We start from the raw sequence: 24,483 nt of genomic DNA, 5'->3' as shown, positions 1-24,483 counted from the left end.
CTGTGCCCCCGTGGTTCAAGCGCTGAGATCCTGAGGCGCTTCTCACCTCAAGAAGCATCCTGCCCTGGGAGGCGCCGCAGTTGCCCCCATGCGCTCACCTGCATCGGTGTAAAGCGCTGTGACTAGCCCCGAGGCGCCTGAGGGGACCGCGTCACCATCGCGGCATCGGCGCCGCCTTCACGACACCTCCGAGGTGCCTCCGGCCTGTCCTGTGGCCGCCTGCCTTTGCGCAGTGTCCAGCGCTGAGATTACCCCCACTCGGCGGCCCCCGTACGCCAGGAGAGGGCCGCCGCCTTAAGTGAGCCGGGCGTGGTAGGCCCGAAGTGAGTGCGCACCCCACGTGACAGGGGAGCTCCTTCGTCCCGCCCCCGAGGGCCGCGCTACCATTGGTTCTGGCTGGCGCGCCCTCGAGGCGAAGCACACCCGGCCCCTGCCTCGTCCCCAGCGCCGGTGCTCTGAAGCTGAGCCTGCACCACGCTGGGACGAGGGCAGCCATGAGAGGGTTGGAACCCCCTCTCCTCCGCTGAACCCGACGCAAGGGCCCTGAACTGCCGAAGAAGTGAGGTAACCCCCTGGGGAGGAGGGCGGTAGGCCGGGAGAGGCCCGAGGTCGCCCCTCCCCCGGGGTGCTCTGAGACTGGGCCCTGTTGGCCCCTTCCCCCCTGCAACTGTGCCTCAAGAGACCGTTTCTACAAGCCTGGAGTGTTTGGCGTGCACCGTATTTACAAGCCTGAAGTGTTTAGCGTGCACAGTATTTACAAGCCTGATTTGCTCCTAGTGCACCATATGTACAAGCCGGAAATGAGGGAGATTCACTTCAATGTACTGAATTTTCTTGCAGAGGTGGGCTTCCATAGTATTCTGATGTTCTGATCTAGGTCGCAAGCCGACCTGTATTCACAAGAAGAAAGGCTTGTCACAAATAAGTAAAGGTTGTGTTCTTTGGAGTTCCTTGTTGGACTGATAAGTACTTGCCGATATGTTGTATTACCTGTAAGGAAAAGCGTCCATGAGAGGTTTTGATGTGATATTTAAACGCATTACTATAGTCGCTTCTTGTAGGATCCTCCAGGTTAATACAGTTACCCCGTTGCCTGTCAGAGTTTGATACGACAGGCGGGATCAGCTAGTGTTTCAATGCTAGATGAACTGGTTATTAATCTAATGAAATGTTCACCCATTTATAGGAAATGTAACCAGAACGTGATTCATGAAATGTCTCAAAGTAATGCTGACGAATTAATAATGCAACTCTCTATGTGAAAGCTTATATAAAAGATCTTGATTCTTTCAAATACAACTTCTGGTGTGGTCTCCATTATTGCACCACTGTGTCTTACATTGGATGTGTGCGTTAAGTAGCTGCTTTACACACAAGCCCTTGGCTGCCTTCCTGCTCGAGCCATGCTACCCCCCGGAGAACTGGTGGTCCCAGTTCTTACATTGGTGCCGAGCGGTGGGATACAGGACCTGTAGCTACTTAACACCTTCCAGTGAGACAGGGTGTGCTGCAATTAATTGGACACCTATCGTGCTTCAAGCAAACCCAATTGCTTACCACTGTCTAGCCTGCAGCAAAGTGTGTTGAACCAGTATTGTTGCCCTCGTCCTAGAATTTTTCTTCCAGGATATCTAGGTCCTCACCTGATAAAATGGAGTTCCAGCTGGCTGACCTTGATAAGTACACGGCAGCGCAGTTAAGGAAGTTTTGTCAGGGGATGGGGGTACCTGTGGGGACGAGAGCTGTAAAAGAGCAGCTCTGTACCGCCTTAAGGGCATGGGTAGGGGACCACCCAGAGGAAGAAGAGGATGGGGAACAGGTCACACACGGGGAGGTGGATACTCAGGAAGACCCAGGTCTGCTCAACATGGACGTGTCAGATAATGTGTTGCCAGGACCACGTTCCAGGGCAGGGAGCAATGTATCTAGGGAGAGTGTGTCACCGCAGGAGTACGAAGACAGGAGGGAGGAGAGGCGATTGAAGTGGGAACTTGCTAGATTAGAGCACGAGAAGGAGAGAGAAAGGGAAGATAGGCAGTTTGCTTTGGAGGAAAAGAAGCTAGCGCACGAGCTGCAGCTCAAGGAAATGGAGCTAGAATCATTGCAGTTGAGGGCGACAGGAAGTCCTAACGGTGGCAGCGGACCAGAGGCTCAGCAGGAGCCCAGATTCTGGTTACCCAAGGAGGTGATAGCGAGCTACACCAAGGGGGATGACATTTCCAGGTGGTTGGAGGCGTATGAAGTGGCCTTGACTGCCCATGAGGTGCCTGAGAAACATTGGGGAGGTGGTTTGTACCGGAATATACCTCCTGATGTCAGGGACTCACTCCTGTATTTGGAGAAGGCAGACCAGTTTAGGTATTCCCCCATGAAGGAGGCGCTTATCAAACATTTTGGCCTCACCCCTGAAAGGTATCGCCAGAGGTTTCGTGGCAGCCATAAGCTGTCCACGCAGAATTGGGTGGATTTTTTTGAGTATGCCCGAAAGGCTCTGGATGGTTGGGTGCGTGGCAGCGAGGTGCGTGATTTTGAGAGTCTGTATAACCTTTTTTTGAGAGAGCACCTCTTGGATAAGTGTTTTCCGGAGTTGCGCCAACATTTGGTGGACTGCAAGCTTACTGATTCCCGTGAGCTCGCGGAGGAGGCGGATATTTGGGTTAGCACCCGGGTGTCACACAAGGGCCCCGGGGGAGATGGCCCGAAAGGTGGACAGGGCGCCCCTCAGAAGAAAGAGGGTGGTGATAAAAGAATCGAGTTCTCACGAGGCCCACAAACTAGACAGTTTGGGAAAGGAGTAGGTACCCCACCACAGAACCGTTCCCCAAAACCCACTTACCCTGACAAGAGTCAACAGCCAAAAGTGGTCCGGTGTTATGAGTGCGGAGAGGTCGGACACTACAAGGGAGACCCCCAGTGTCGCAAATGACCCCAGCCCCCACTGGTGCCAAGAGTCCCGGGGTGGCTAGTGTAGCGTTTGGGTTGGAGCTGCCCCTAGATAGGGAAGGGGAGTGGACAGGCTTGACCCTGGTTTCACTTGGAGATAAGGAGATGGTCCCAGTAACGCCCTCACCATCGAACACTGCTAAGTACCAGCAGAGAGTGAAGGTCAATGGGGAGGAGGTGGACGCTCTGAGGGACACAGGAGCCAGCATGACCACTGTAGTGAGGCGGCTGGTGTCCCCTGAGTAGGTTGTTCCTGATGTGTACCATCCAGCCGTATTGGCTGACGGCAGAATGAGCTACTATCCCGTGGCTCAAGTTCCCTTTGAATGGGGAGGAGTGTCAGGCCCGTTGAGAGTAGTGATCAGCCCTGCCTTGCCTGTGGACTGTCTGCTCGGTAATGACCTTGAACATACCGCCTGGAAGGAAGTGGAGTTTAAGGCCCACACTGAAATGCTGGGATTACCAGGGTGGACGTGCGTAGTCACGCGGTCCACGGCTGCCCGGCAAGAAGCTCAACCCGGGTTGGAGCCTGAGACAACAGCCCAACCCACTGTCGGTCCAGAGGAGAGTGTTGTGGAGGACACACCCAGTGTGACGGATGGGGAGCCCGCAGAGGTAACCCCGGAGTCCGTGGAGGTGGATGTCGTTCCCGTGGGGGATTTGCCAACCCTTGCCGAGTGGCATGTGGAAGGAGGTCCTACCTGGGAGGAATTCTGTCAGGCGCAAAAGGAGTGCCCCACGCTTGAAGGCATGCGGCGACAGGCCGAAGCCCAAGCGGTGAACAAGGAGACCGGCAGCTATCACGTGTATTGGGAGGATGGCCTCCTGTACAGTGAGCCAAGGGTTCCGGTGCATGGATCTTCGAGGGCCTTAGTGGTCCCCCAGTGCGCCTCTCCCTGACCTTCTAGCGGCTCAGGAGAAGGATGGTTCAGTAGAGGGAGTTGTCCTCTCCCCATCTTTGACCCCAGAACAACAGAGAGACTGCCGCCAGGTCTTGGCGCAGCACGCCTCGTTGTTCTCCCTCACGCCTGGAGTTACGCATCTGTGTACCCATGATGTGGACACAGGGGACAGTCCGCCAGTGAAAACCAAGTCTTACCGGCTGTCCGACAAAGTAAAGAACAGCATCCCGGGTGAGGTGACCAAGATGCTGGAGCTGGGAGTAATCGAGCCCTCCAGCAGCCCATGGGCTAGTCCGGTCGTTCTAGTGCCAAAAGCGGCTCCACCGGGCACCACACCAGAACTTCGGTTCTGTGTGGATTATCGGGGGTTGAACTCTGTCACCAAGACAGATGCTCACCCGATACCACGGGCAGACGAGCTGATTGACCGGCTGGGAGCAGCCAAGTACCACAGCACCATCGACTTGACATCAGGGTACTGGCAGATTGCCATGGCCGATGGAGCAGAGGAGAAGACAGCATTCTCCACCCCCGAGGGTCACTTCCAATTCAGAGTGATGCCCTTCGGGCTCAAGAATGCCACGGCCACCTTCCAGCGGTTGGTGAACCAGGTATTATCTGGCCTGGAGTCCTTCTCAGCAGCTTACCTGGATGACATAGCTGTCTTCAGTAGCACCTGGGAGGACCATCTGTAACATCTCCAGGAGGTGCTGCGGGCGTTACAACGGGCTGGCTTGACCATCAAAGCTAGCAAGGGCCAGATTGGACAGGGCTCTGTCGTGTACCTGGGACACTTGGTGGGCGGAGGTAAGGTGCAACCCCTCCAGGCCAAGATTGAGACCATCATGGCCTGGGAGCCCCCCAAAACTCAGACTGAGATCCGAGTTTTCCTCGGCCTCACTGGCTATTACCGCAGATTCGTTAAGGGGTATGGAACCATCGTGGCCCCCTTGACCGAGTTGACGTCCAAAAAGCAGCCACGTCAGGTCATCTGGACGGCTGCTTGCCAGGAGGCATTTGAAACACTGAAGCGCGCGATGTGCACCGCTCCGGTGCTGGCCACTCCGGACTTCCAAAAAGAATTCATCGTGCAGACAGATGCCTCAGAGCATGGCGTAGGCGCCGTGCTGTCGCAACTCAACGATGATGGTCAAGACCAACCTGTGGCCTTCATCTCCCGAAGACTCCTTCCTCGGAAACAGCGATGGAGTACCATCGAACGAGAAGCCTTTGCTGTGGTCTGGGCTTTGAAGAAGTTGAGGCCATACCTTTTTGGCTCTCACTTCCTGGTTCAAACCGACCACCTACCCCTTCGCTGGCTCATGCAGATGAGAGGCGAAAACCCCAAGTTGCTAAGGTGGTCTATTTCCCTACAGGGGATGGACTTTAGGGTGGAACATCGACCCGGAACGGACCACGCCAATGCGGACGGTCTCTCCCGGTTTTTCCGCCTTAGTGACGAGAATTCCCTAGAGGTTGGGTAGCTCTCCCCACTTTCAGCTGGGGGGGACGCATGTTAGACCTGTCAGCCCTAGGGTGGTCTTTCCCTGTATTTTTTGCCCTTGCCTCATTTTTCACACCTACTTTTCGTTGGCTTTAGGACTCTTGGCACCCTCCCTTTGCTAATAAATGCCAGGGTGCAGGTGCTCGCTTCCCCCAACACGGCTGCCACTGACCCCTGCTACTGCAGCGTGGTCTGTATAGGCGCACTCTAGTAGCCAGGAGCTGGCTGGAACCCTTAAACAATGTTGCCATACCAGCCTACCCATAGCTAGAATGAGGGAAGCTCCTGGAACCTTCCAGAATACGGGAGGCACCAACTGCCACTGCCAACTGACACTATATAAGGAAAAGGAGGGAAACTTTCTAGTCAGTTGGGGCATCACTGACCTGGGGAACCCACGCAGGAGTTTTAGGCGGGAGGGCCTAGTGAGGAACCTATGCTACTGGGAGTGACAGGATTTAGATGCTGCCTCTTAAGCTCAGTGAGGTGTCCAAAGCTAGCCCCCTGATCTGGCCCAGTGGTAGGGAACCCTAGGGCCCATCTGCAGTGACTGAGGAGAAATTCTTCAGGCCCTCAACTCATTCCCCCCCCCCCTCTTCTGCAACTACAAGAAACAAGCAACTAAGGGCGCAGAACCAACCAAGCGCCAAGAAGTCTACTTCTCCTTGACCAGAGAATGCTGGGGTGATCGACCAGGTACTGGACTTGTGCGCATCCCCTGCTTTCAACTGGGCCCACCTTGCCCTACCTGCCTCCCCCTGACTGAACTGCTCTGCTGTCCTGGTTAACCTGTGTGGAAAGCGCTATATACTGCTTCCCCTGTCCAGCGCTGTATTTAAGACTGCCTGCCCTGAGCTAACTGTGCCCCCGTGGTTCAAGCGCTGAGATCCTGAGGCACTTCTCGCCTCAAGAAGCATCCTGCCCTGGGAGGCGCCGCAGTTGCCATGCGCTCACCTGCATTGGTGTAAAGCGCTATGACTAGCCCCGAGGCGCCAGAGGGGACCGCGTCATCATCGCGGCATCGGCGCTGCCTTCACGACACCTCCGAGGTGCCTCCGGCCTGTCCTGTGGCCGCCTGCCTTTGCACAGTGTCCAGCGCTGAGATTACCCCCCCCCCCCCTCGGCGGCCCCCCGTACGCAAGGAGAGGGCCGCCGCCTTAAGTGAGCCGGGCCGCGGTAGGCCCGAAGTCAGTGCGCACCCCCCGTGACAGGGGAGCTCCTTCGTCCCGCCCCCGAGGGCCGCGCTACCATTGGTTCTGGCTGGCGCGCCCTCGAGGCGAAGCACACCCGGCCCCTGCCTCGACCCCAGCGCCGGTGCCCTGAAGCTGAGCCTGCACCGGGCTGGGACGAGGGCAGCCACGAGAGGGTTGGAACCCCCTCTCCTCCGCTGAACCCGACGTAGGGGCCCTGAAGGGCCGAAGAAGTGAGGTAACCCCCTGGGGAGGAGGGCGGTAGGCCGGGAGAGGCACGAGGTCGCCCCTCCCCCGGGGTGCTCTGAGACTGGGCCAAGTTGGCCCCTTCCCCCCTGCAACTGTGCCTCAAGAGACTGTTTCTACAAGCCTGAAGTGTTTAGCGTGCACCGTATTTACAAGCCTGAAGTGTTTAGCGTGCACCGTATTTACAAGCCTGAAGTGTTTCGCGTGCACAGTATTTACAAGCTGATTTGCTCCTAGTGCACCATATGTACAAGCCGGAAATGAAAGGGAGATTCACTTCACTGTACTGAATGTTCTTGCAGAATTGGGCTTCCATAGTATTCTGATGTTCTGATTTAGGTCGCATCCCCTTTTGTATCGCCTAGGTCGCAAGCCAACCTGTATTCACAAGAAGAAAGGCTTGTCACAAATAAGTAAAGGTTGTGTTCTTTGGAGTTCCTGGTTGGACTGATAAGTACTTGCCGATATGTTGTATTACCTGTAAGGAAAAGCCTCTATGAGAGGTTTTGATGTGATATTGAAACGCATTACTATAGTCGCTTCTTGTAGGATCCTCCAGGTTAATACAGTTACCCCGTTGCCTGTCAGAGTTTGATACGACAGGCGGGGTCTGCTAGTGTTTCACTGCTAGATGAACTGGTTATTAATCTAATGAAATGTTCACCCATTTATAGGAAATGTAACCGGAACGTGATTCATGAAATGTCTCAAAGTTATGCTGACGAATTAATAATGCAACTCTCTATGTGAAAGCTTATATAAAAGATCTTGATTCTTTCAAATACAACTTCTGGTGTGGTCTCCATTATTGCGCCACTGTCTTACATTGGATGTGTGCGTTATGTAGCTGCTTTACACACAAGCCCTTGGCTGCTTTCCTGCTCGAGCCATGATACCCCCCGGAGAACTGGCGGTCCCAGTTCTTACAACCACTAAATCTGCAAATGGTGGGTGAGCGTCCTCTTACTTTTTGTTTCATGATTAATACCTGTGAATTCGTCAGACAGATCAACAGAAGAGCTGCACTTTGCAGAAAACATGGGATCTGCAAGCACTGCTTACACAGTACAAAGTGTGGACTGCACATCTTCTACTATAAAATACCAATTTGTGTGCTGTGTCTGAAACACAGCATAGTAGGTTTTAAAGCTTAGAGTAGATCTGGTCAAACATATCCCAATAACATGAACATTTTATCCTTGAATACAAGATAATAATCCATAGGTTTTCACCTCTAACTCAGGCACAGCATTATCATCATAACAGATGTCTGATATAAGATCAGAAATTAGGTTTTCCAGCACACATTGTGTAATGATTAGTTCAACGAATTTCCATACGACATTGAGAGTAAGTATATTATATTGTTGACTGTCTTAATGTCAATGAAGAATTTGTACAGCATATTACAAAGATCCACAAATTGCTTTCCTTTAGGTTCGCTCTGAATGGAATGTATAACATCAAGACGAAGCTGATAATTTTACAAGTCTGTATACAAGGAATATATGTATTTAATCTTAGCTGCATCACAGCCTGAACGTACCCATTCTATTCATTCGTTACAGATGCTCCATCTTAGCAGAGACTTAAAATGGCTTCTGGTTTGGAATCACTGGCAATCAAGTGTCTTAAAATCCGATCAGCTATATATTCAGCATTTAATTGTTCCATATGTAAAAGACTAATTAAAAACTCTTTACATAATGCACCATGAGGGACAGATTATCAATATTACACTTATCATAAAAACTCTTCGTAGCACAACTCTTGTACTACTTTTTGATTTGTGAGAGAGACATACCAGTTAAAGTATCTATTACTTCTTTTTAGATAGAATTAGATATATATTTTGCATTATGGGAAACCGAGTACAATTTCAGCTATCCTTTTATCTTTTTTTAAACGTATGTTTTTGACTGGCCATATGTTTAGCAAAACCTGTATCGGATTTCAGGGCACTTTTCCAGTTATGCAGACCAGTTACAGTAAAAACTGTAGTAATCACACAGCATGGAAAACTAAAGCCGGCATCCAGACTAAGAGTACCGCAGCCAAGGTTGGGATTTTTACCAGTAGGAGATAAATGCCCTCTCACAGTCACCAAACCTACTGCGTAGATAAGATGATACAAGTGGATGGGATGGTTTATCCCTATTCAGACTAGTGGCATTGCTGCTGAGACGACCTTGATGCTTTTCTTTGTCAACTAGGTATTTTATTTAAAGTAGTTCCAATATTTAGGTGCGCAGACATTTCTCTTTTTCACCTATGATGGCAGATGCTGGTACCGGACTTGCATTTTAACACTAGGGCTTGTTAGTGGCGTTTAAAGAACATCTACTAATGACACCACCCCTGATGTCTGTCCTAGGTGAAGCAGCAACTGAATAAACAAGCATTTGCAATGCAATAGGTCTCGCATTAGGAAAGTTTGAGCTATTGGTATTGTAAATGGCAAAGTTTTTATTTATGTTTTTTTTTTTAAATACCTAAATTAATAGCTTTGTTATTTACAATGCCAATAGTTATAACTTTCGCAAATGTGATACCTATAGCATTTGTAATGCAATATGTTTTGTATTTACATGACTTAGATGTATTGATATTACAAATAACAATGGTGTTTAATTTTTTTAAATAACGAATACTTAAATAAAAGTTATTGTAATTTATAATGACAATAGCTTAAACTTTTCTAAAGAACTTTTGTGAAATTATGTTCAGTGTATCAGAGAGCGCAATAATACGAGATCAGTGTGAGATCCTAAACACACCTGCTGCCAAGATGGATACCGCCCAGGCTCTCTGTGACTCCATCCACAAATGTGTGAGGGGGGGTCTCAGTGTGGGAAGCTCTAACCAGCTGAGGACAACCAGCAACAAGACTGGGCTAGTATCAGATATTCAGTCTCTCACACCATGTCCTATTCCCACAAAAACCTTACATTTATATTTAATCTGAGGGTGGGAACGGGGGTGCTCTTTCACTGTGCCTGGGCCAACCCTCAGTCTTTTTGCTGAGAAGAATTTGGGAGGTCTTGTCCTTTTTTAAAGCTTTGACAATCTAGCTCTTCACTGGGACCCCTTCTGGGGTGCCCCAGCATTTTACATAAAAGTAATGACATAACTTGGGGTTGCAACATCACTCACAGTTGTCAGAGCTTGGAGATTCCCTCCAAGTGGTTATTACAACTGCATTTGTTTATACATAATATACAACATAGCCACATTCTGTTTACACTGCTTAAGTGTCTAAGCTCTCGTTTCTGTAGCAGGATGAGAACTCAAGCTCAAACATGACAGCAAAAAGTAGGTACTTCAAAAGCCGAACATGTGGACTTCTAAAACAAGCATATCGTAGCGCATTAATAAGATACAATCCACAGTCATCTAGAAACATCCTCAAACTGAGTCTCGGCTGTCCATGCATACGAACAATTGATTCTTCCAACTCTCACATTTTGGGGCGCCTCCGGAGAGGCTTCAATAGGTTAAACTACCAACCTGCGGGCACCAATATGTAAATTTCTTAACCTCTATTAATAATTCACAACATTTTCTCCACACGCCCTTAAATATGAGGCTGATACTAACCTCGGGGCCAAGCATGACAGCAGGATCTGTGATTGTTGACATAACTGAAGCGCGTGCTGCAGTCGCGCCGCCGGCCTGCGACCAGGAAGTCAGGCAGGCTGGGCGGGACAACCGGAAACAGGAAGTAGGAGGGCGGGAGCCTACCCGGCCTCCAACGGAAGAGCCGCGATTGTTTGGAGCACCGGAGCAGGCAGGAGCCTATCCTGCGCCCCGGTGCCGTAGAAGGGAGGAAGAGTCCTGCTGCCGGTGAGAGCCGCTGCACCAAGGAAGCCGGTGAGTGGGGCTTCGCCTTGTTGCTGGGCTGCGAGGGCGGGGGGCATGTGTGTGTGCGCGCGTGCGGCGGCAGGCTGTGTGTGAGCGTGTGTGTGTATGTGTCTTGGAGTCTGTGTGTATGCGTGTGTGCGACTGTGGGGGGGGGGGGGGAAGAGTTGCCTGTCTGGGTGCCTGCGTGTCTGTGTAAGTGTAAGTGCGTGTGCGTGTGTCTGTGTGCATGCCTGCGCGTTAGGCTGACTGGCTGGGAGTATGGGAGGGAAGTGCACGGCGCGGCGCAGGACGGAACGTGCGCGTTCGCGCACATAAATCCAGGGAAAAAGCTCGTAACACCCTCTTGTCCTCCTTCCCTCGAGACAGGGAACATTAGGTCTCCAGCTGGACACCTGCATTCTTCGGATGCAGTTTACCAGCTCGACCTAAAAACATTAAACATTTTCCTGAAATGTCAGTTCGAAATATTACAGGTCATACACCTTACAAAGAGTGTAACTAAAAATGTAAAATAGTGCCCATACAATAACTACAAAGCATTAAAAACATCCTGAAGTGTGTCTGTGTGGGTTTCTTTAAAAATCAGCAAAATATTGCAACCATGGATAGCATTGTTTTCATGAAATTATCCAGATATAAAGAAGAGACTCTGCTCTTTCTGGTTGAGGCAAATCTGCCAAGAGTCACTAATTGCATTTAAAATATTAGCCTTGAATTCTGAATCCCCATATAAGGCTGTAATGCTGCGTAGGGAATTAACTGAATTCCCAATACAAGGGTCCCATTTCAACTCTCTCCCTCAATCGGAGCCATTCTGTAGTTTATGGAGCTGCATCCATCCCTGTATGGTTGATGGGGACTGAAAATGTCTGAGGTATGCTTGTTTATTACCATCTCTGGTGGGTGTCTACTCTCAAACAACAAATCCATTTGTCTGGAGTCTTTTCCTGTCGCAGTACAATACCCTACAATATTGGTCCCAAAATTATCCTATGTGAAGGAGCGGTTAGTTAAAAGAGTGGTGTATAGCAGGTGTGTGTTTCAGTTCAGTGTATGCATGATTCAATAATACAATGCCTCTAGGAAGTGTGTCCACAAAGTAAAGGAAAACATCACAAAGGTCAGTGATATGTAGTCGATGATAGTAAGGGTGACCCCAAAAGTGAAATGATGAGAGAGTTGGAGAAACAGTGTGCCTGGGCGTAACTTCTATTGGTGTAGGAGGTACAGTGGCATCAGGTGTTAACTGTACCTGGTTTAATGTATTTTCTTCCACGACACATTTTTATTGAATTTCATACCATAAGACAGTTCACATTGTCACAGAGAGCAACAGAAGATTTCATGTTACGCCTCCTTGAAGCCGGAATCTAAGAAAAGGCCCTTGACTGGACCTCGTCCTTCCTCTCCGGCAAAACCCAGAGCGTCCGCCTCCCGCCCTTCCGATCCGAGGCCACCGACATCATCTGCGGCGTCCCCCAGGGCTCATTCCTCAGCCCAACGCTGTTCAACGTCTACAAGGCCCCCCTCGCACAAGTGGCCCGCCAACACGACCTCAATATCATCTCCTACGCTGACGACACCCAGCTCATCCTCTCCCTCACCAAGGGTCCGCACACCGCCAAAACCATCCGCCACGAGGGAATGTAGGTTGTCGCCGACTGGATGAGGAACAGCCGTCTGAAGCTCAACTCGGACAAGATGGAGGTACTCATCCTCAGATCCACCTCCTCAGCCTGGGACGACTCCTGGTGGCCGACCACACTGGGAACAGCACCTACAACACCCTCAGCATGCTAAGCAGGATCTACAAGTGGATCTCGACCGAAACAAGACAAGCATTTACAATGCAATAGGTCTCCCAGTATTAAAGTTTGAGCTATTGGCATTGTATATTACAATGTGTTACATTAATTTGTTATCAAACTCTGTTTCTATCCAAACAAAACCCTTTAATAACATTAGTATAATTAAAGACTGGAGGGAAAAATAATGTAACATATAAAGTGTAGTTTGAATGCAGCTCCTTGATTGGAGTTCGTATGTAATTGTGCTATTAGGATATTAACTTATGAACTGCAAGTAACCAAAGGAGCTCTGTGACAAAATGCAGCAACTCACTGAGATAGCCACATAAAAATGCAGTTGCAGGCACATGAACCCTCCGAGTTACTTCATAATCAGTAAGATCTGCCACTAGACAAAATGGTGATCTCCCTCCAGCAGGAACTATGAGTGACACTTTCTTGCGAACAAATTCAAGCAATGAAGACAAGGGAAACATATAAATATCAGAAATTACAACCGTTTGAGCAAGGTGACACACGAAGAAGATCTTAAAACTGCTGCAAAGCACCAGAAATGGAAGGGCACTAACTGGAGACAGACTGCGTTAATGCAGTTCTCAGTAACTGAAGGCAAGCATTGTTGCTGCTCAGAAGATGTTCGCATTGATCTGTTCATGGCGGACCTGGTATTTCACAAATGCTTAGGCACAAAATAAATGAAAGAATTAGACACAGTATTTTTTAATGTGTGTGAAAGTTGAACAATCAGTGAAATGGTATGAGAACACTACAAATATACTGGCTGCTTCAGCACCACTGCCAAGAAATATGAGGACGACCTTGCAGGTGTTAGGGCAAAGGTGGCACTATAGGCACGAAAAACAATGTCTGTTAATGAGTTCCCACTTAACAGTCATCCCTAACCAGTTTGACTACGTTAGGGTCTGCTTAAGTCCCTGTCACACTTCAGCATTACTGAAACCAAAGACAGACTACTCAATTTAAAACAACCTTCGTGGTAGTAGGTACGGCGTCACTGGCAGCCCTGGTGTGGTCTCAGATAATTAATGCGGTCAGCGGTGTCCAGTCCACGGCACGTGACTCTGATAACAGCTGCATGTAGGCTGCTTAAAATATAGCAAGTTTCAAACGTATACATTACATCACATGCCGAGACCTAGCACAGTGTGCACACCACTCGCCAGGTAGGCCCGAACAACACAGATCTTCTTTTCTCAGCTACTAAGTGAAGCCAGGCGGGCCGGCAGAAAAACAATTTAAACAAAAATTACCTTAAACCAGAGTTTGTCTCCTGGGCCACCCTGCTGCTGCCAATCAATCAATCAATCAGATGAAGAGCATCAGTGTGGACTCCAGGCCCTCTGACCCACGTGGGACCCGGCCTGATGTGCGGCCACAGCAACACAGATCTCATCTCAGCAGGTGCCTAATTAAAACTAAATAAGGCGTCAACAGTTAGCTGACTCACGGACTACAGCTCCACAGACAAGCTGGGCATTGGGCAAGCCTCAGGCTGGCCGAGGCACACAGTGACCTAGGTCACAGCTGGCAGCCAGGGCGATATAGTGTAATTATTTAAAAAACGAGATGTCAACTATAATAAAATTACTCTGGACTCTGTGACGAGCGCGCTGAAAACGGTATGGTTGAGCAGACATAAGGTGGGAACATGAATGAGCGTGATCACGCACATTACATTTTTTTTACTACTAAACATGAGTCAGTACAAACATCACTCCAGGCAGGCACTTACTTTTTGTAGCGAGCCTTCACAATCACATGTGCTGGTAGCTGCTTCCCGCAAGTTCCGTCGGACTTTACCTGCAGCCGGGCATGATTGATTTTGAGGGGCTGCTGGCAGTCGTGTGCTAGCACTACAGCTGCCGGAATGGTTTAGGAAAGGCATTGGGGGGTGTAATCGGCAGCCCCTCTCTTAATTACACTTCCTCTGCCGTGTGACTCGACCTCTCCTCGGGCCCGACTCTGTTCATGAGGCCTGGGGTGCTGGGCTGCACTCTCCATGCGCGCAACACGTCTCCACGCATTCCCATTTCCGGTTGGACGTCATTTCCAGGACCAGCCAGCCAGGATGTAAGGTCACATAAGCGCTTTCGTGCGCTACCTGAATGATTGCTCTAGGACCTGGCCTGCTTACGCGGCGGCCGCTCGGCACTGATGGCCCATGGTGGCGGCCTTTATAATTCATTTGTGGACACTGTGTCAGTGTCTGCAAATAAATTATAAAGGCCGCCACCATGGGCCATCAGTGCCGAGCTGCCGCCCCGAAAATAGTGCCGCCTGGGGCGGACCGCCACCCTCGCGCCCCCCCCTAGCTACGCGGGTGATCTCAGCGAACCTGCTCCTGTACTCCCCAGCTGGTCGTGTGCGCGTGAGGAAAACTACCGTGGGGCGGGACTTCCGTTTCCTGCTGGAAGCCGCGCCCACGGAGTGCCTGCCCAGGAGAGGAGCGGTGGCGGCTGAAGTCCGGAGTGGCGGTAAGTGGGGGCGGGGGGGCGCTCGGTGCACTTGTGGGTGTGTGTGTGCACGCGTGTGTGTATGCGACAGCGGGGGTAGGTTCTCTGTATGTGTGGGTGCGTGCGTGCATGGGCGCTTGTGTGTGTGTGTGTGTGTCTGTGTATGCACATGCGTGTTTGGTGAAAGAGCTTCCCGGGAGACAGCAGCTGAGCGCGTTCGCGAGCGCGTGCCCCGCTCAAATAGCCTCCTTGAAGAGGCAATGCGCGCGGCCAGCCCTGTCTCCTGGGGAGCATAGTCACTGACAAAAGATCTCCTGGCGGACACAGCGCTGACGCGCTGTTAAACGCCAGGAGACCTAAAAAACGATGACACAGGCCCTCGTCAGCAGCACACTGGGCTACGGCAATGCACTCTACACAGGAATCCCAGCCAAACACCTACGACGACTACAATGCATCCAAAACGCCTCCGCCCGACTGATCGTCAACGACCCCTGCTGCAGCCGCATCACCCCCCACCTGAGAGACCTACACTGGCTCCCCGTCGACAAGAGGATACCCATCAAGCGCCTCACTCACGCACACAAAGCACTCCACAACGCCGGACCAGCCTACCTGAACAGCAGACTCCGCTTCTACACCCCCACCCGCCAACTCCGCTCCGCCATTCTCGCCCTCACCGATGTTCCCCACATCCAACGAACAAGCCGCCAAGACCTGGAACACCCTTCCTACCCACCTACGGCAGACCCAAGACCTACTCGCCTTCAGAAGACTCCTCAAGACCCGGCTCTTCGAGCAGTAGCGGCACCCCCTCCCCTCAGTGCCTTGAGACCCTCACGGGTAAGTAGCGCGCTTCACAAGTACTCTGATTGATTGATTTCATACAGTGTAACAAACTATAGCCAATGCAACTGCAACTTTGCTGCAGTGTAGTATGTCGATGTTTCTTCTATTTGTACCACATATCGTCCATATATTTTGATGTTACCTTTTTGGGGTATATGCAATCTTTTTGTGCATGACTTTCCCAGTCTATGTGTCTTTCTGGTAGATCCGGGTATCTCAGAATGAGCCCTCTGTATTCTGTCCCTTTTTGCCAGATCTTCCTGTGTTTCTGGGGGCAGCACCATGCTTTAAAGACTGCCTCTACCATTGTCATACAAAAGTCTAACCCTTTTTCCATGTCCCTACATGTGGAGATGTTTCTGTTTTCCATAATTGGGCTATTTCCCGCTTTGCAAGTATGAGGCCAAAAAATAAGAGGTGGCATTTACATTGGTTTCCCCCTATCTCATCAGTGACATCTAATAGAACTAGCTTTGGAGATTTAGGAAAGTTCCACTCCAGAACTTCTGTGAGACAGCTCAGGACCCCTCCCCAGTATCTATTCAGGACCTCACATGAACCACACTGTATGGAGAAGCATACCTTGTGCTGCTGCTGCCAATCCATGGGGTCCTATATCAAATGGTATGTATTTTCTACAGGGTGATCTTTCTATTCCCTCCTTCAAATTGGTGTAGATATATGGGTTGCTATTTGTGATTTCAAATGGGGTCTCTCCCCCCAGGGTTTGGCTGGAACTTATAATAACATTGCTGCAAGCCTGTAATTGTTTGTAGGCCTGAGTCTGCCCCTACATAGGGGCCTAGCCCAGTTGTTTCTGCGGCTGGGAAAGTAGCCCCTTTTCCCATCAGACGCCTTACTTGTTTGGCTAGAAACTTATTGGCCGGATGTAGTTTTACTCTTGCTGGGGCTCCCGGCTGCTATCGTCTTCCTTTTGTCTGCTGCCTCACCTGTTGGATAATTCTTGAACCCACAGGCAGTCCTCTACTCCTTCCCTGTTGCCTTTGCGGGATCTGGTCCTCTCAATTGCAGTCTGCGCAATTCCTTGCACTGCCGCTGCCCTGCAGTTCACCGCCGCCAGCGGCCCTCGGTTCCCGCACCTCTCCGCTGCTGTGGCCTCGTAGGCCCGTGTCCAGAAAACACAGAATACACACCTCCTCTGCGTCCCATGCTAAATCCAATTTGGTGAGAAAACTAATTACCAAACCCTTGCAGAGGGTTTCAAAGGGAACAGGAGGAAAGAAAAATGGAACCAGTGTGTTGGAACTGATGCCAACCTGTACACCAGGGGAGCTGCATGTAAAGGTAAAGAGGGCGGCAAGCTACCCCCGGGCCGTACTTTGAGTATCACTGGTATCATGCCTGCCGCATCATGCTTAATTTGAGCCTGTGGTTTCTGGTGCTCAGCACTGGCACTAAATTCTCAACATAAGCACCAATAACAGTGCACCACAAGGTGGCACTGTCTAATTTTGAGAGGAGTACAAGAAACGTGTTCATTATTTCTCTCTACATAAAAAATGGCAATCCTGACTATACCACCCCATTCTTATAGGTTTGGGTGGCCTAGAATAGTACGAATTGTCACACTTGAAGAAGCGTGATGGTTATTAGTTGCGTCGATACTGTTACTGGCAATGCTGCCAGGGGAAATGGGCGGGGCAGGCAGCAGTGCCTGCTGTGAAGAGCCATGGCACTTTTTTTCTTTACAAATTAAGTACTGCTGCAGCCTACACTACCTTACCATGCACATATTAAAATACATAGACTCGTAGCCCCCACACAGAAGCATATATAATTGAAGTGCAAAGGGACCCTCACAGCCTCAGGCCTCGCTGAGGCTGTGAGGGCCCCTCTTCACTTCAATTATATATGCCTCTGTGTGGGGGCTACGAGTCTGATTATGTACATTCAATAACTTACAAGGAATTTGAGAATACCAGTCAAAGCTGTTTTGTGTTTAATGATCTTTAAGTGTAGTATGGGCTGTTGTCAATATGCTTACACTTTTTGTTAAAGTTTTCCCCATCCCATCCATTTAACGTATAACTTCTTTACATTCCTCCTCTTTACAAAGTTTCCAGTTGACTACAAAGGACGTGGGCAGTAGCAGAACACACATGGGTGCCTGGAGAGAGCGAATAGGCTTGAATGCCAGGCCCTTTGCAGGCCTGCTCTGAAACTGAGGATTCCGGACGACTAGATAAGATAATGGTTAACTCTCTACTTCTGTATGTGGTTGCAGGGGCAGATTTGCCATTTAGCTCTTTTGGCATTTCACCACAAAGAGGCGTGGGGGGCTTGGTGGTTCAGGAGCCAATAGAAGCCCGCTTCTGAAGGCCCATGAGCCTCTAATAGGAGCTGGATAGAGGTTGATGAGCCACTAAAGGCTAGAACCAAATGCCTCGCTTGGTGCAAGTCAATGTCCTCTTGGACCCTCGAGCCCAAAACAAGCTGAGCTTTCAATTGGCTTCTATCTGCAGCCCAGGGCGTAATATCTACACTACACTATTCTTCCATACACAACAGAAGAATTAGATACATATAATGACATACCTATTTAGTGGCTGAATTTCACAAAGTGAAATAAATAAATAAAAATAAATAAATTAAATAAAATCAGGGATCATAGCTTCCCCGATTGACCAAATGTTATTCATCAGCACACGAGGGCATCTACAAATAGATGTGTTCAGGATGTGCATTGACCAAAACCTTTTTCTGTTTGGTTTAGTCTAATATAATGGTGTTTCATCTGCAATAAGATTCTAAGCCTCAAGTATGGCGCACATGCCAACTGACTTACCTTTTGGTTCACTAAAAGCGTTATGTAAAGGTGGGTGGGGGGGGGGAGGGGAGTATTAGGCAGGCACAAACGTTTGTTGATTTTTAACTATCCCTTTTCATAAATGTCTATCAATGCAGTGATATAACCCGATGTCCTATGGTGTATAACTCTTACATGTTAAAAAAAAAGCACTTTTTATACTGAAGAGATTTTAGATAAGTTGTACATGAGGTATTTTGTACGCTTTACACTGCAAACCTTTTCAGGGGTCAGCTGGTTTCTAGGCTCTTTAAACATAGCCAAACACCTGGCTCACCTCTGCCTCAGATCTTCCTGGTAATTAATTGGTTCACCCACCTCTAGAGCTGGGCCTATGCATTTCGCCTGGGATGCCTCAGATCCCTTCTTTGTCTCTCTTGAGCTTCAAAAGGCCTATTAAGATGCACTCTTTACTAAGGCTCCTTAGGTCATTCAAGGTACAGTGTGCACCTGGAGGTTCACTGTTAAATAGCTGTATATAGTGTTCAATTTATTGTATTCTAATGTGCAGCAGGTTGTGTGGCATTCCCCGACTTCAGAGCGAAGGCTCGAAGAGGAGAAAGAAAAAGGAAAGCCTCTCACCAAACAAGTAAAAAAAGGCACTAAAGCATGCTGGTGGGAATTGTGTACTTGACTGCATTAACAACTTATTGGTAGAATGCAAGGACATTTTAAACCCACCACAGTCTGTCCCCAGTCACATTCACAAGGAATCCCACATGCAAGCTCTACAACACAAAAATGCACCCCTAACATGTTTAAGAAATCCAACATACATAGCCACAGGACTGTTAACGTAAGCAAACTAACATAGAAACTCAGATTTTCGACGGCACATGGCCCGCCTGAATCAGATATCACTTGCAGCAACAGATTTAGACCCCTTTTAAATATGGCTGACGCCTATAATCACAACTGAGCAGGAAGGTGTGGGTGGGTCCATACTGGAATGGCATGGCGAGCAAAAAAACGATAGATTTAGGTCCAGATATCTGTACTGGGGTGAATGTTTGACCTCGTTCTGCATTCTGTCCATCAATTGTTCTTTTTGCATGAGGACTTTGAAGCTTAAGCAAATAGTGGGGGCTAGAGAAAAGAACATTGCAACTCCTTTAGCAAACCTGTTGTAGCTGCCCTCCAGATTTGCGAATCTAAAGCTGTGAGCTCTGCACTATATAGGGCTGAATTATGAGGCTTTGATAAGATGGACGACCACTCAAGATCCGAGAATAAGTTCTTGAGTAGTTAGGTGTTGCTACCTCAGAGCACACCACTCGCCTTCTCTAAGGCTGGACATGGGTAGGTACTCCATCGCAGACACATACAAACTACGCCGCTTTTATTCTTGTGGAAAATCAGATACACTCCTGAATTGCTCTCTTATGCCAATGCTACAACATGAAAGTCAGGATGAAGAACATGAAACGCCTACTGGCTGATACAGTGCTACAGGGTCATTGGGACAACATAGATACATTATTGCTCCCCAATAAGGATCTTGGGAAATCAAACACTCAGCCCCAGTCAACTGATCTGGGTTTAATCCACGTGAGTCCCTTGTTCACTTGGCCACTGGATTCAAGCTAGCCTGGCTGATGAGGATTATGAATCCGAAACCGGTCCCAGGATGCTTGTTTCTGGTCCAGGGAAGACATGGCTTGGCAGTTTGGGCTGTACTGTTCCCATGAGGCACAGGGTCAGACCGATTTGCATATAGCCATGTCTTAACTGGGGTGGCTGAGTGAACTAAAGAATGGTGATGGATTAAACCCAGATCAGTTGACTGGGAGGTGCGTGTTTGATTTGTTCAAACGCTCCGTCCATCATCCCCTTTTGTATTACTCACTCCTGAGAGCACAGCAGGAGGCAAGTGAGAGGGCAAGGAGAGAATTACTGTCCATGAAACGTTATACTACAGAACTCGCAAAAAGAAACCTTTTTCTCTACCTGGGAAAGTGGTGTTACATCTCATTGCTTACAAGGCTGCAAATTCATGAATTGTCTGCGTGCAGAACGAGACAGAAACAAAAATAATTGTATATTAAGACAGATGCAAGCAACACTAACCATTTTGAAATCAAGGCCTACATTAGAAAACGTTAGCATCAGAAAATATTCAACAGATTGGTTTGAACTCACTATTGGTTAATCCGGATGCATTTATATAATTATGCATAAAACTCGCCATCACCACTGCAACGTACAAAAATGTAAAACCAAATCTATACTTTGTGTAAATATATATGAATAAAAGCATAACACAATGAAGTTAACAAATATAGGAAAGGCTTTGCTTGCAGTTCATAAATTACTACATTATGGCACTTTATCCAGTTAGAGACTTACAAACATGCAAAGTATGGATTTGAATATGAAAGTCCAGACTGGTAATCACTCTTACAAAAAGGTCATTTCACTGTATAGAAGCTTGGCTTTAAGCATGAATCACCCCAGCACACTAGTATAGCCCCTGTCTATTTCGCCTTTTTGTTGTAGCAATTTTTGCATAGTATTTTTTTTAGGCATGTGGAGATTAACAGCCTGATTCATCAAGTTAAATTGCACTTGCAAAGGGCAAGATTATCAGAATCTTTTGCTCTTGCGAGTGCAAATTTTGCATTTGGGATTCATCATCCCAAATGCAAAATTCGCTATTAAAGAATTCGCACATTTGCGAAGAATTGCATTTAAGGAATCTCTGTTTGAGATTCCTTAAATGCAATTCATGAAGCATTTTAAAATTGCGAAATTGCAATTTTGGGCCGCTGTTTACCGAGAGGTCAGACCTCTCAGTAAATAGCAAAAACTTAGAAAAATGCATTTAAATGCATTTTTCTAAGTTGCATGTTACACACACACACACACACATGTCCTTTGGACATGTGTGCGCGCAACACCAATGTAGATTACATTTCAGGGGTGCTACAGGGTGTCCTTTGGACACCCCTGCACCCTTGAAATCGCATCCTTATTTGCGATTAGCTAATTGCTAATCGTAAATAAGGAATAACTCCCCATGCATTCCTATGGGCCTAAAGGCCCATAGGAATGCATGGGGAGTTATTCCTTATTTGCGATTAGCAATTTGCTAATCGCAAATAAGGAACATGTAGGAATCGCAATATTTTTTGCAATTCCTACATGAATCCCGTTTTGCAAGTCCTTAATAGCGATTCCTTATGAATCGCTATTAGGGGCTCGCAAAACGGGAGAATGATGAATCAGGCTGTAAATGTTTTGCCCAGAATCTCAGGTTGTTGAGGTGATGCTGGGACTTGAACCTGGTTCCCAATATCCACAGTTGGCTCTGTCCACAACGCCACATCCTATTCACCTCTAAGTATTCTTTGTGAATGTATGCTATGGTGGTATGCTTATTGCCTGCTTGCATGCCTCCAAGGCCCAAGTCTGGAATACACATGGGCAGACTGTGTTCACGCACTATTTTGGCAGGGTCGACAACGTCTCCCTTGCCAAGAAGTTCAGCCCTATAGAAATATGTTGCACTTGTCCCCCTGGTGTAATTTTTCAGACACCAGTACACAATTACCAGTACCTGCAAGTGGTCTGCCTTCCACCATGCAGGGAGGGTCGGGGATTTTTATTTTCACCTTCAGCTGGGCTAAAAATAAAGGCCGAAGTTAAGGGGCCATCAGGCCTTTTTTTGTTCAGATATGATCCTGTCTGTGTGGAGTCTGGAGTCTAACACGCAAATGCAAATACAATGGAGGGGAAACAAAGGCAAACAGCTTGTTACTACTTTACAGTACTTTGTTCTGTCCCTGAATATCAGAGATATGCATGCACTGTAAGAATGTCCACGGTTTACACAACTGAATTAACCACGATTGTATTTCTATTACAATACTACTCAACTCAATGCAGGGTGGCCGAGCCCTTTACATAGCATGCACATTATACATTGACAATAAAGAATGTGTGTAAACAAATGTACAAGATGTGTGACATACGACAGTGAGAGTTTCAAGGTGTACAAGTCACGTCCTTCATAGCTCACAGTGTTATATTAGAAAGATTACAATTTGTGAAGTGCACGAAACAAAAGTGTCTCTGTGTTAAACGAGCAGTCACCCACTTACCGATCTACATAAAACAAAAATATGTCAAATGCATTTTAATTGATGTGCTTTTGCAGGACACACATTGGCCTTCTATACTACTTTGATTCAAATTTGGACTAGACAAAACACATCTTTCTCCAATAAACGCATTAACCGCCAGAGCTTTCTTACCATTACTATTCTTCCGTGATCTTTAATGAGCGCACAAAGATCTCTGCAACAGGTGCCTTAACCCCATTAGATTATTTTAAAATGTAGACTTTGGCAATGAGGAGAAACATGGCAATGGATCTGAGCTGCTTAATTTGTTGCAACTTCTTTTTGGCACAGTTGTAAAACACAAATATATTTGTTGAGGACCAGATTTTGCCCCAGGTGTGCGCCACTTTTTCAGCACATCCCAGACAGAGAATCTAATTTGCAAGATGTCATAATGCACTTAAATGTCAATGATATAACTGCTAAGCATGTGTGGGAGGTCTAAAAACGGATGTCACTTCTTGTGAGGTAACTTTCTGTGATGCTACGACGAGTAGTATCATGCACTGTCGTCTAGTACAGTACTGTCACGCGCATTGATGTCACTTGCACACTGCTAAACTCGGCTAGTTCCCCCACTTCTCTTTTGAAGACATGTGCCCTGCATGCCTCTGGTAACATCTGAGTGGATGTGAGCGCATTTCCAGTATCAGCTGACAAGCAATTCTTCATTTCTCCGCACAGAGTCGTAGCCATTTGTTAATCTAAGTAATATCTTCGCGTTTGGACCGATTCCAATATACATTTTGAGCGTTAGGTGTGCTATTATGATCATATTAGTAAAGCGCCTGGACACACAGAAGTTAGGCTCCTTATTTTTTAAAATAAAACAGTTCAGGCATGATGGGATGGGTATAGCATGCCGTAACACATTTCTCCAAGCAATACAATTTGATTCAGTAAATATAATAATTTTAACTTTTTTTCCTGCACTCCACCCAAAAAAAAGAAGACAGACACACGCATTGTCTAACATGCATTTTCACTGTGATGAGACGGATCACGCCCAACAAAAAACTGTTGGAAATGGATCAATGTAATGTCGGGCAACCTTTCGCATACCAGACGGACAAGAACAGCTGTAGACCCGCCGCGTTCCCTTCTTAACACCGTGGCTTACATGTTACATGTAGAGAGTCCCCTGACATGTTAGTTCCCAAGGCCCGGGCAGGCCCTCAGTATCCCTGTGTCCCCCAAATCTTGCCGAGTGCGCGCGCCCACCCTAGCGCTGGATACTGGAAGACGTCGGGCCTGTCACTCAAGGTAGCGTGGTACTAACACTAGCGGCCACGGGAAGCCCTCACCTCTTGGTCGGACTGGGTGCTTCGGGGTATTAACGGGATCTGCCTCCTCTCCTCGCGGGCTGGGTGCGTGCTGCTTCGAGCGAGGTGCGCCTCGGTGTGAGCTCTGGGCGCCGCGCCTAACTCTACCAGGGCCTGAGGACCTGCCCATCAGAGGGCAGAGGCCCCGCCTCCACAAGGCCACGCCTCACTGGGCAGACGCCAACAGGCCAAGGCCTATCACTGCGGCAGACCTGGAGAACGTTCCCTAACGAGCTCCGCCCCTATCCTACCCTCGGGCCTATCACCGCGCTACGCCTCCAATCTCTCGCGCTGGGGGGCGGCCTCCAGCTCCGAGCCCCGCCCCCACGCCTCTTCGCTGAGCCCTTACTGGCCGTTAGTGCTGACAGGGCTTCAGCTGGTTACTCAGTGTGTTTACACTTTGACCGAACAGCGGGTCAACGCGAGTGTTGTATTG

General features: G+C 48.5%; 1 protein-coding gene across 1 annotated transcript in view; it reads right to left on the bottom strand.

The window, feature by feature from the left end:
* CD59 (CD59 molecule (CD59 blood group)) overlaps window positions 1-24,175 on the bottom strand; it is a 175,558-nt gene extending 151,383 nt beyond the window's left edge. Inside the window, exon 1 of the mRNA XM_078684301.1 lies at window positions 24,030-24,175. The gene's annotated coding sequence lies outside the window, so the exon portion shown is untranslated. The remainder of the gene's footprint in view (window positions 1-24,029) is intronic.
* Window positions 24,176-24,483: the final 308 nt, after the last annotated feature.

Source organism: Lissotriton helveticus, chromosome 3_2 (genome assembly GCF_964261635.1).
Source record: "Lissotriton helveticus chromosome 3_2, aLisHel1.1, whole genome shotgun sequence".
NCBI lineage: Eukaryota > Metazoa > Chordata > Amphibia > Caudata > Salamandridae > Lissotriton > Lissotriton helveticus.
Note: the sequence above shows the minus strand (reverse complement) of the source record. Positions and strands in the feature narration are given on the sequence as shown.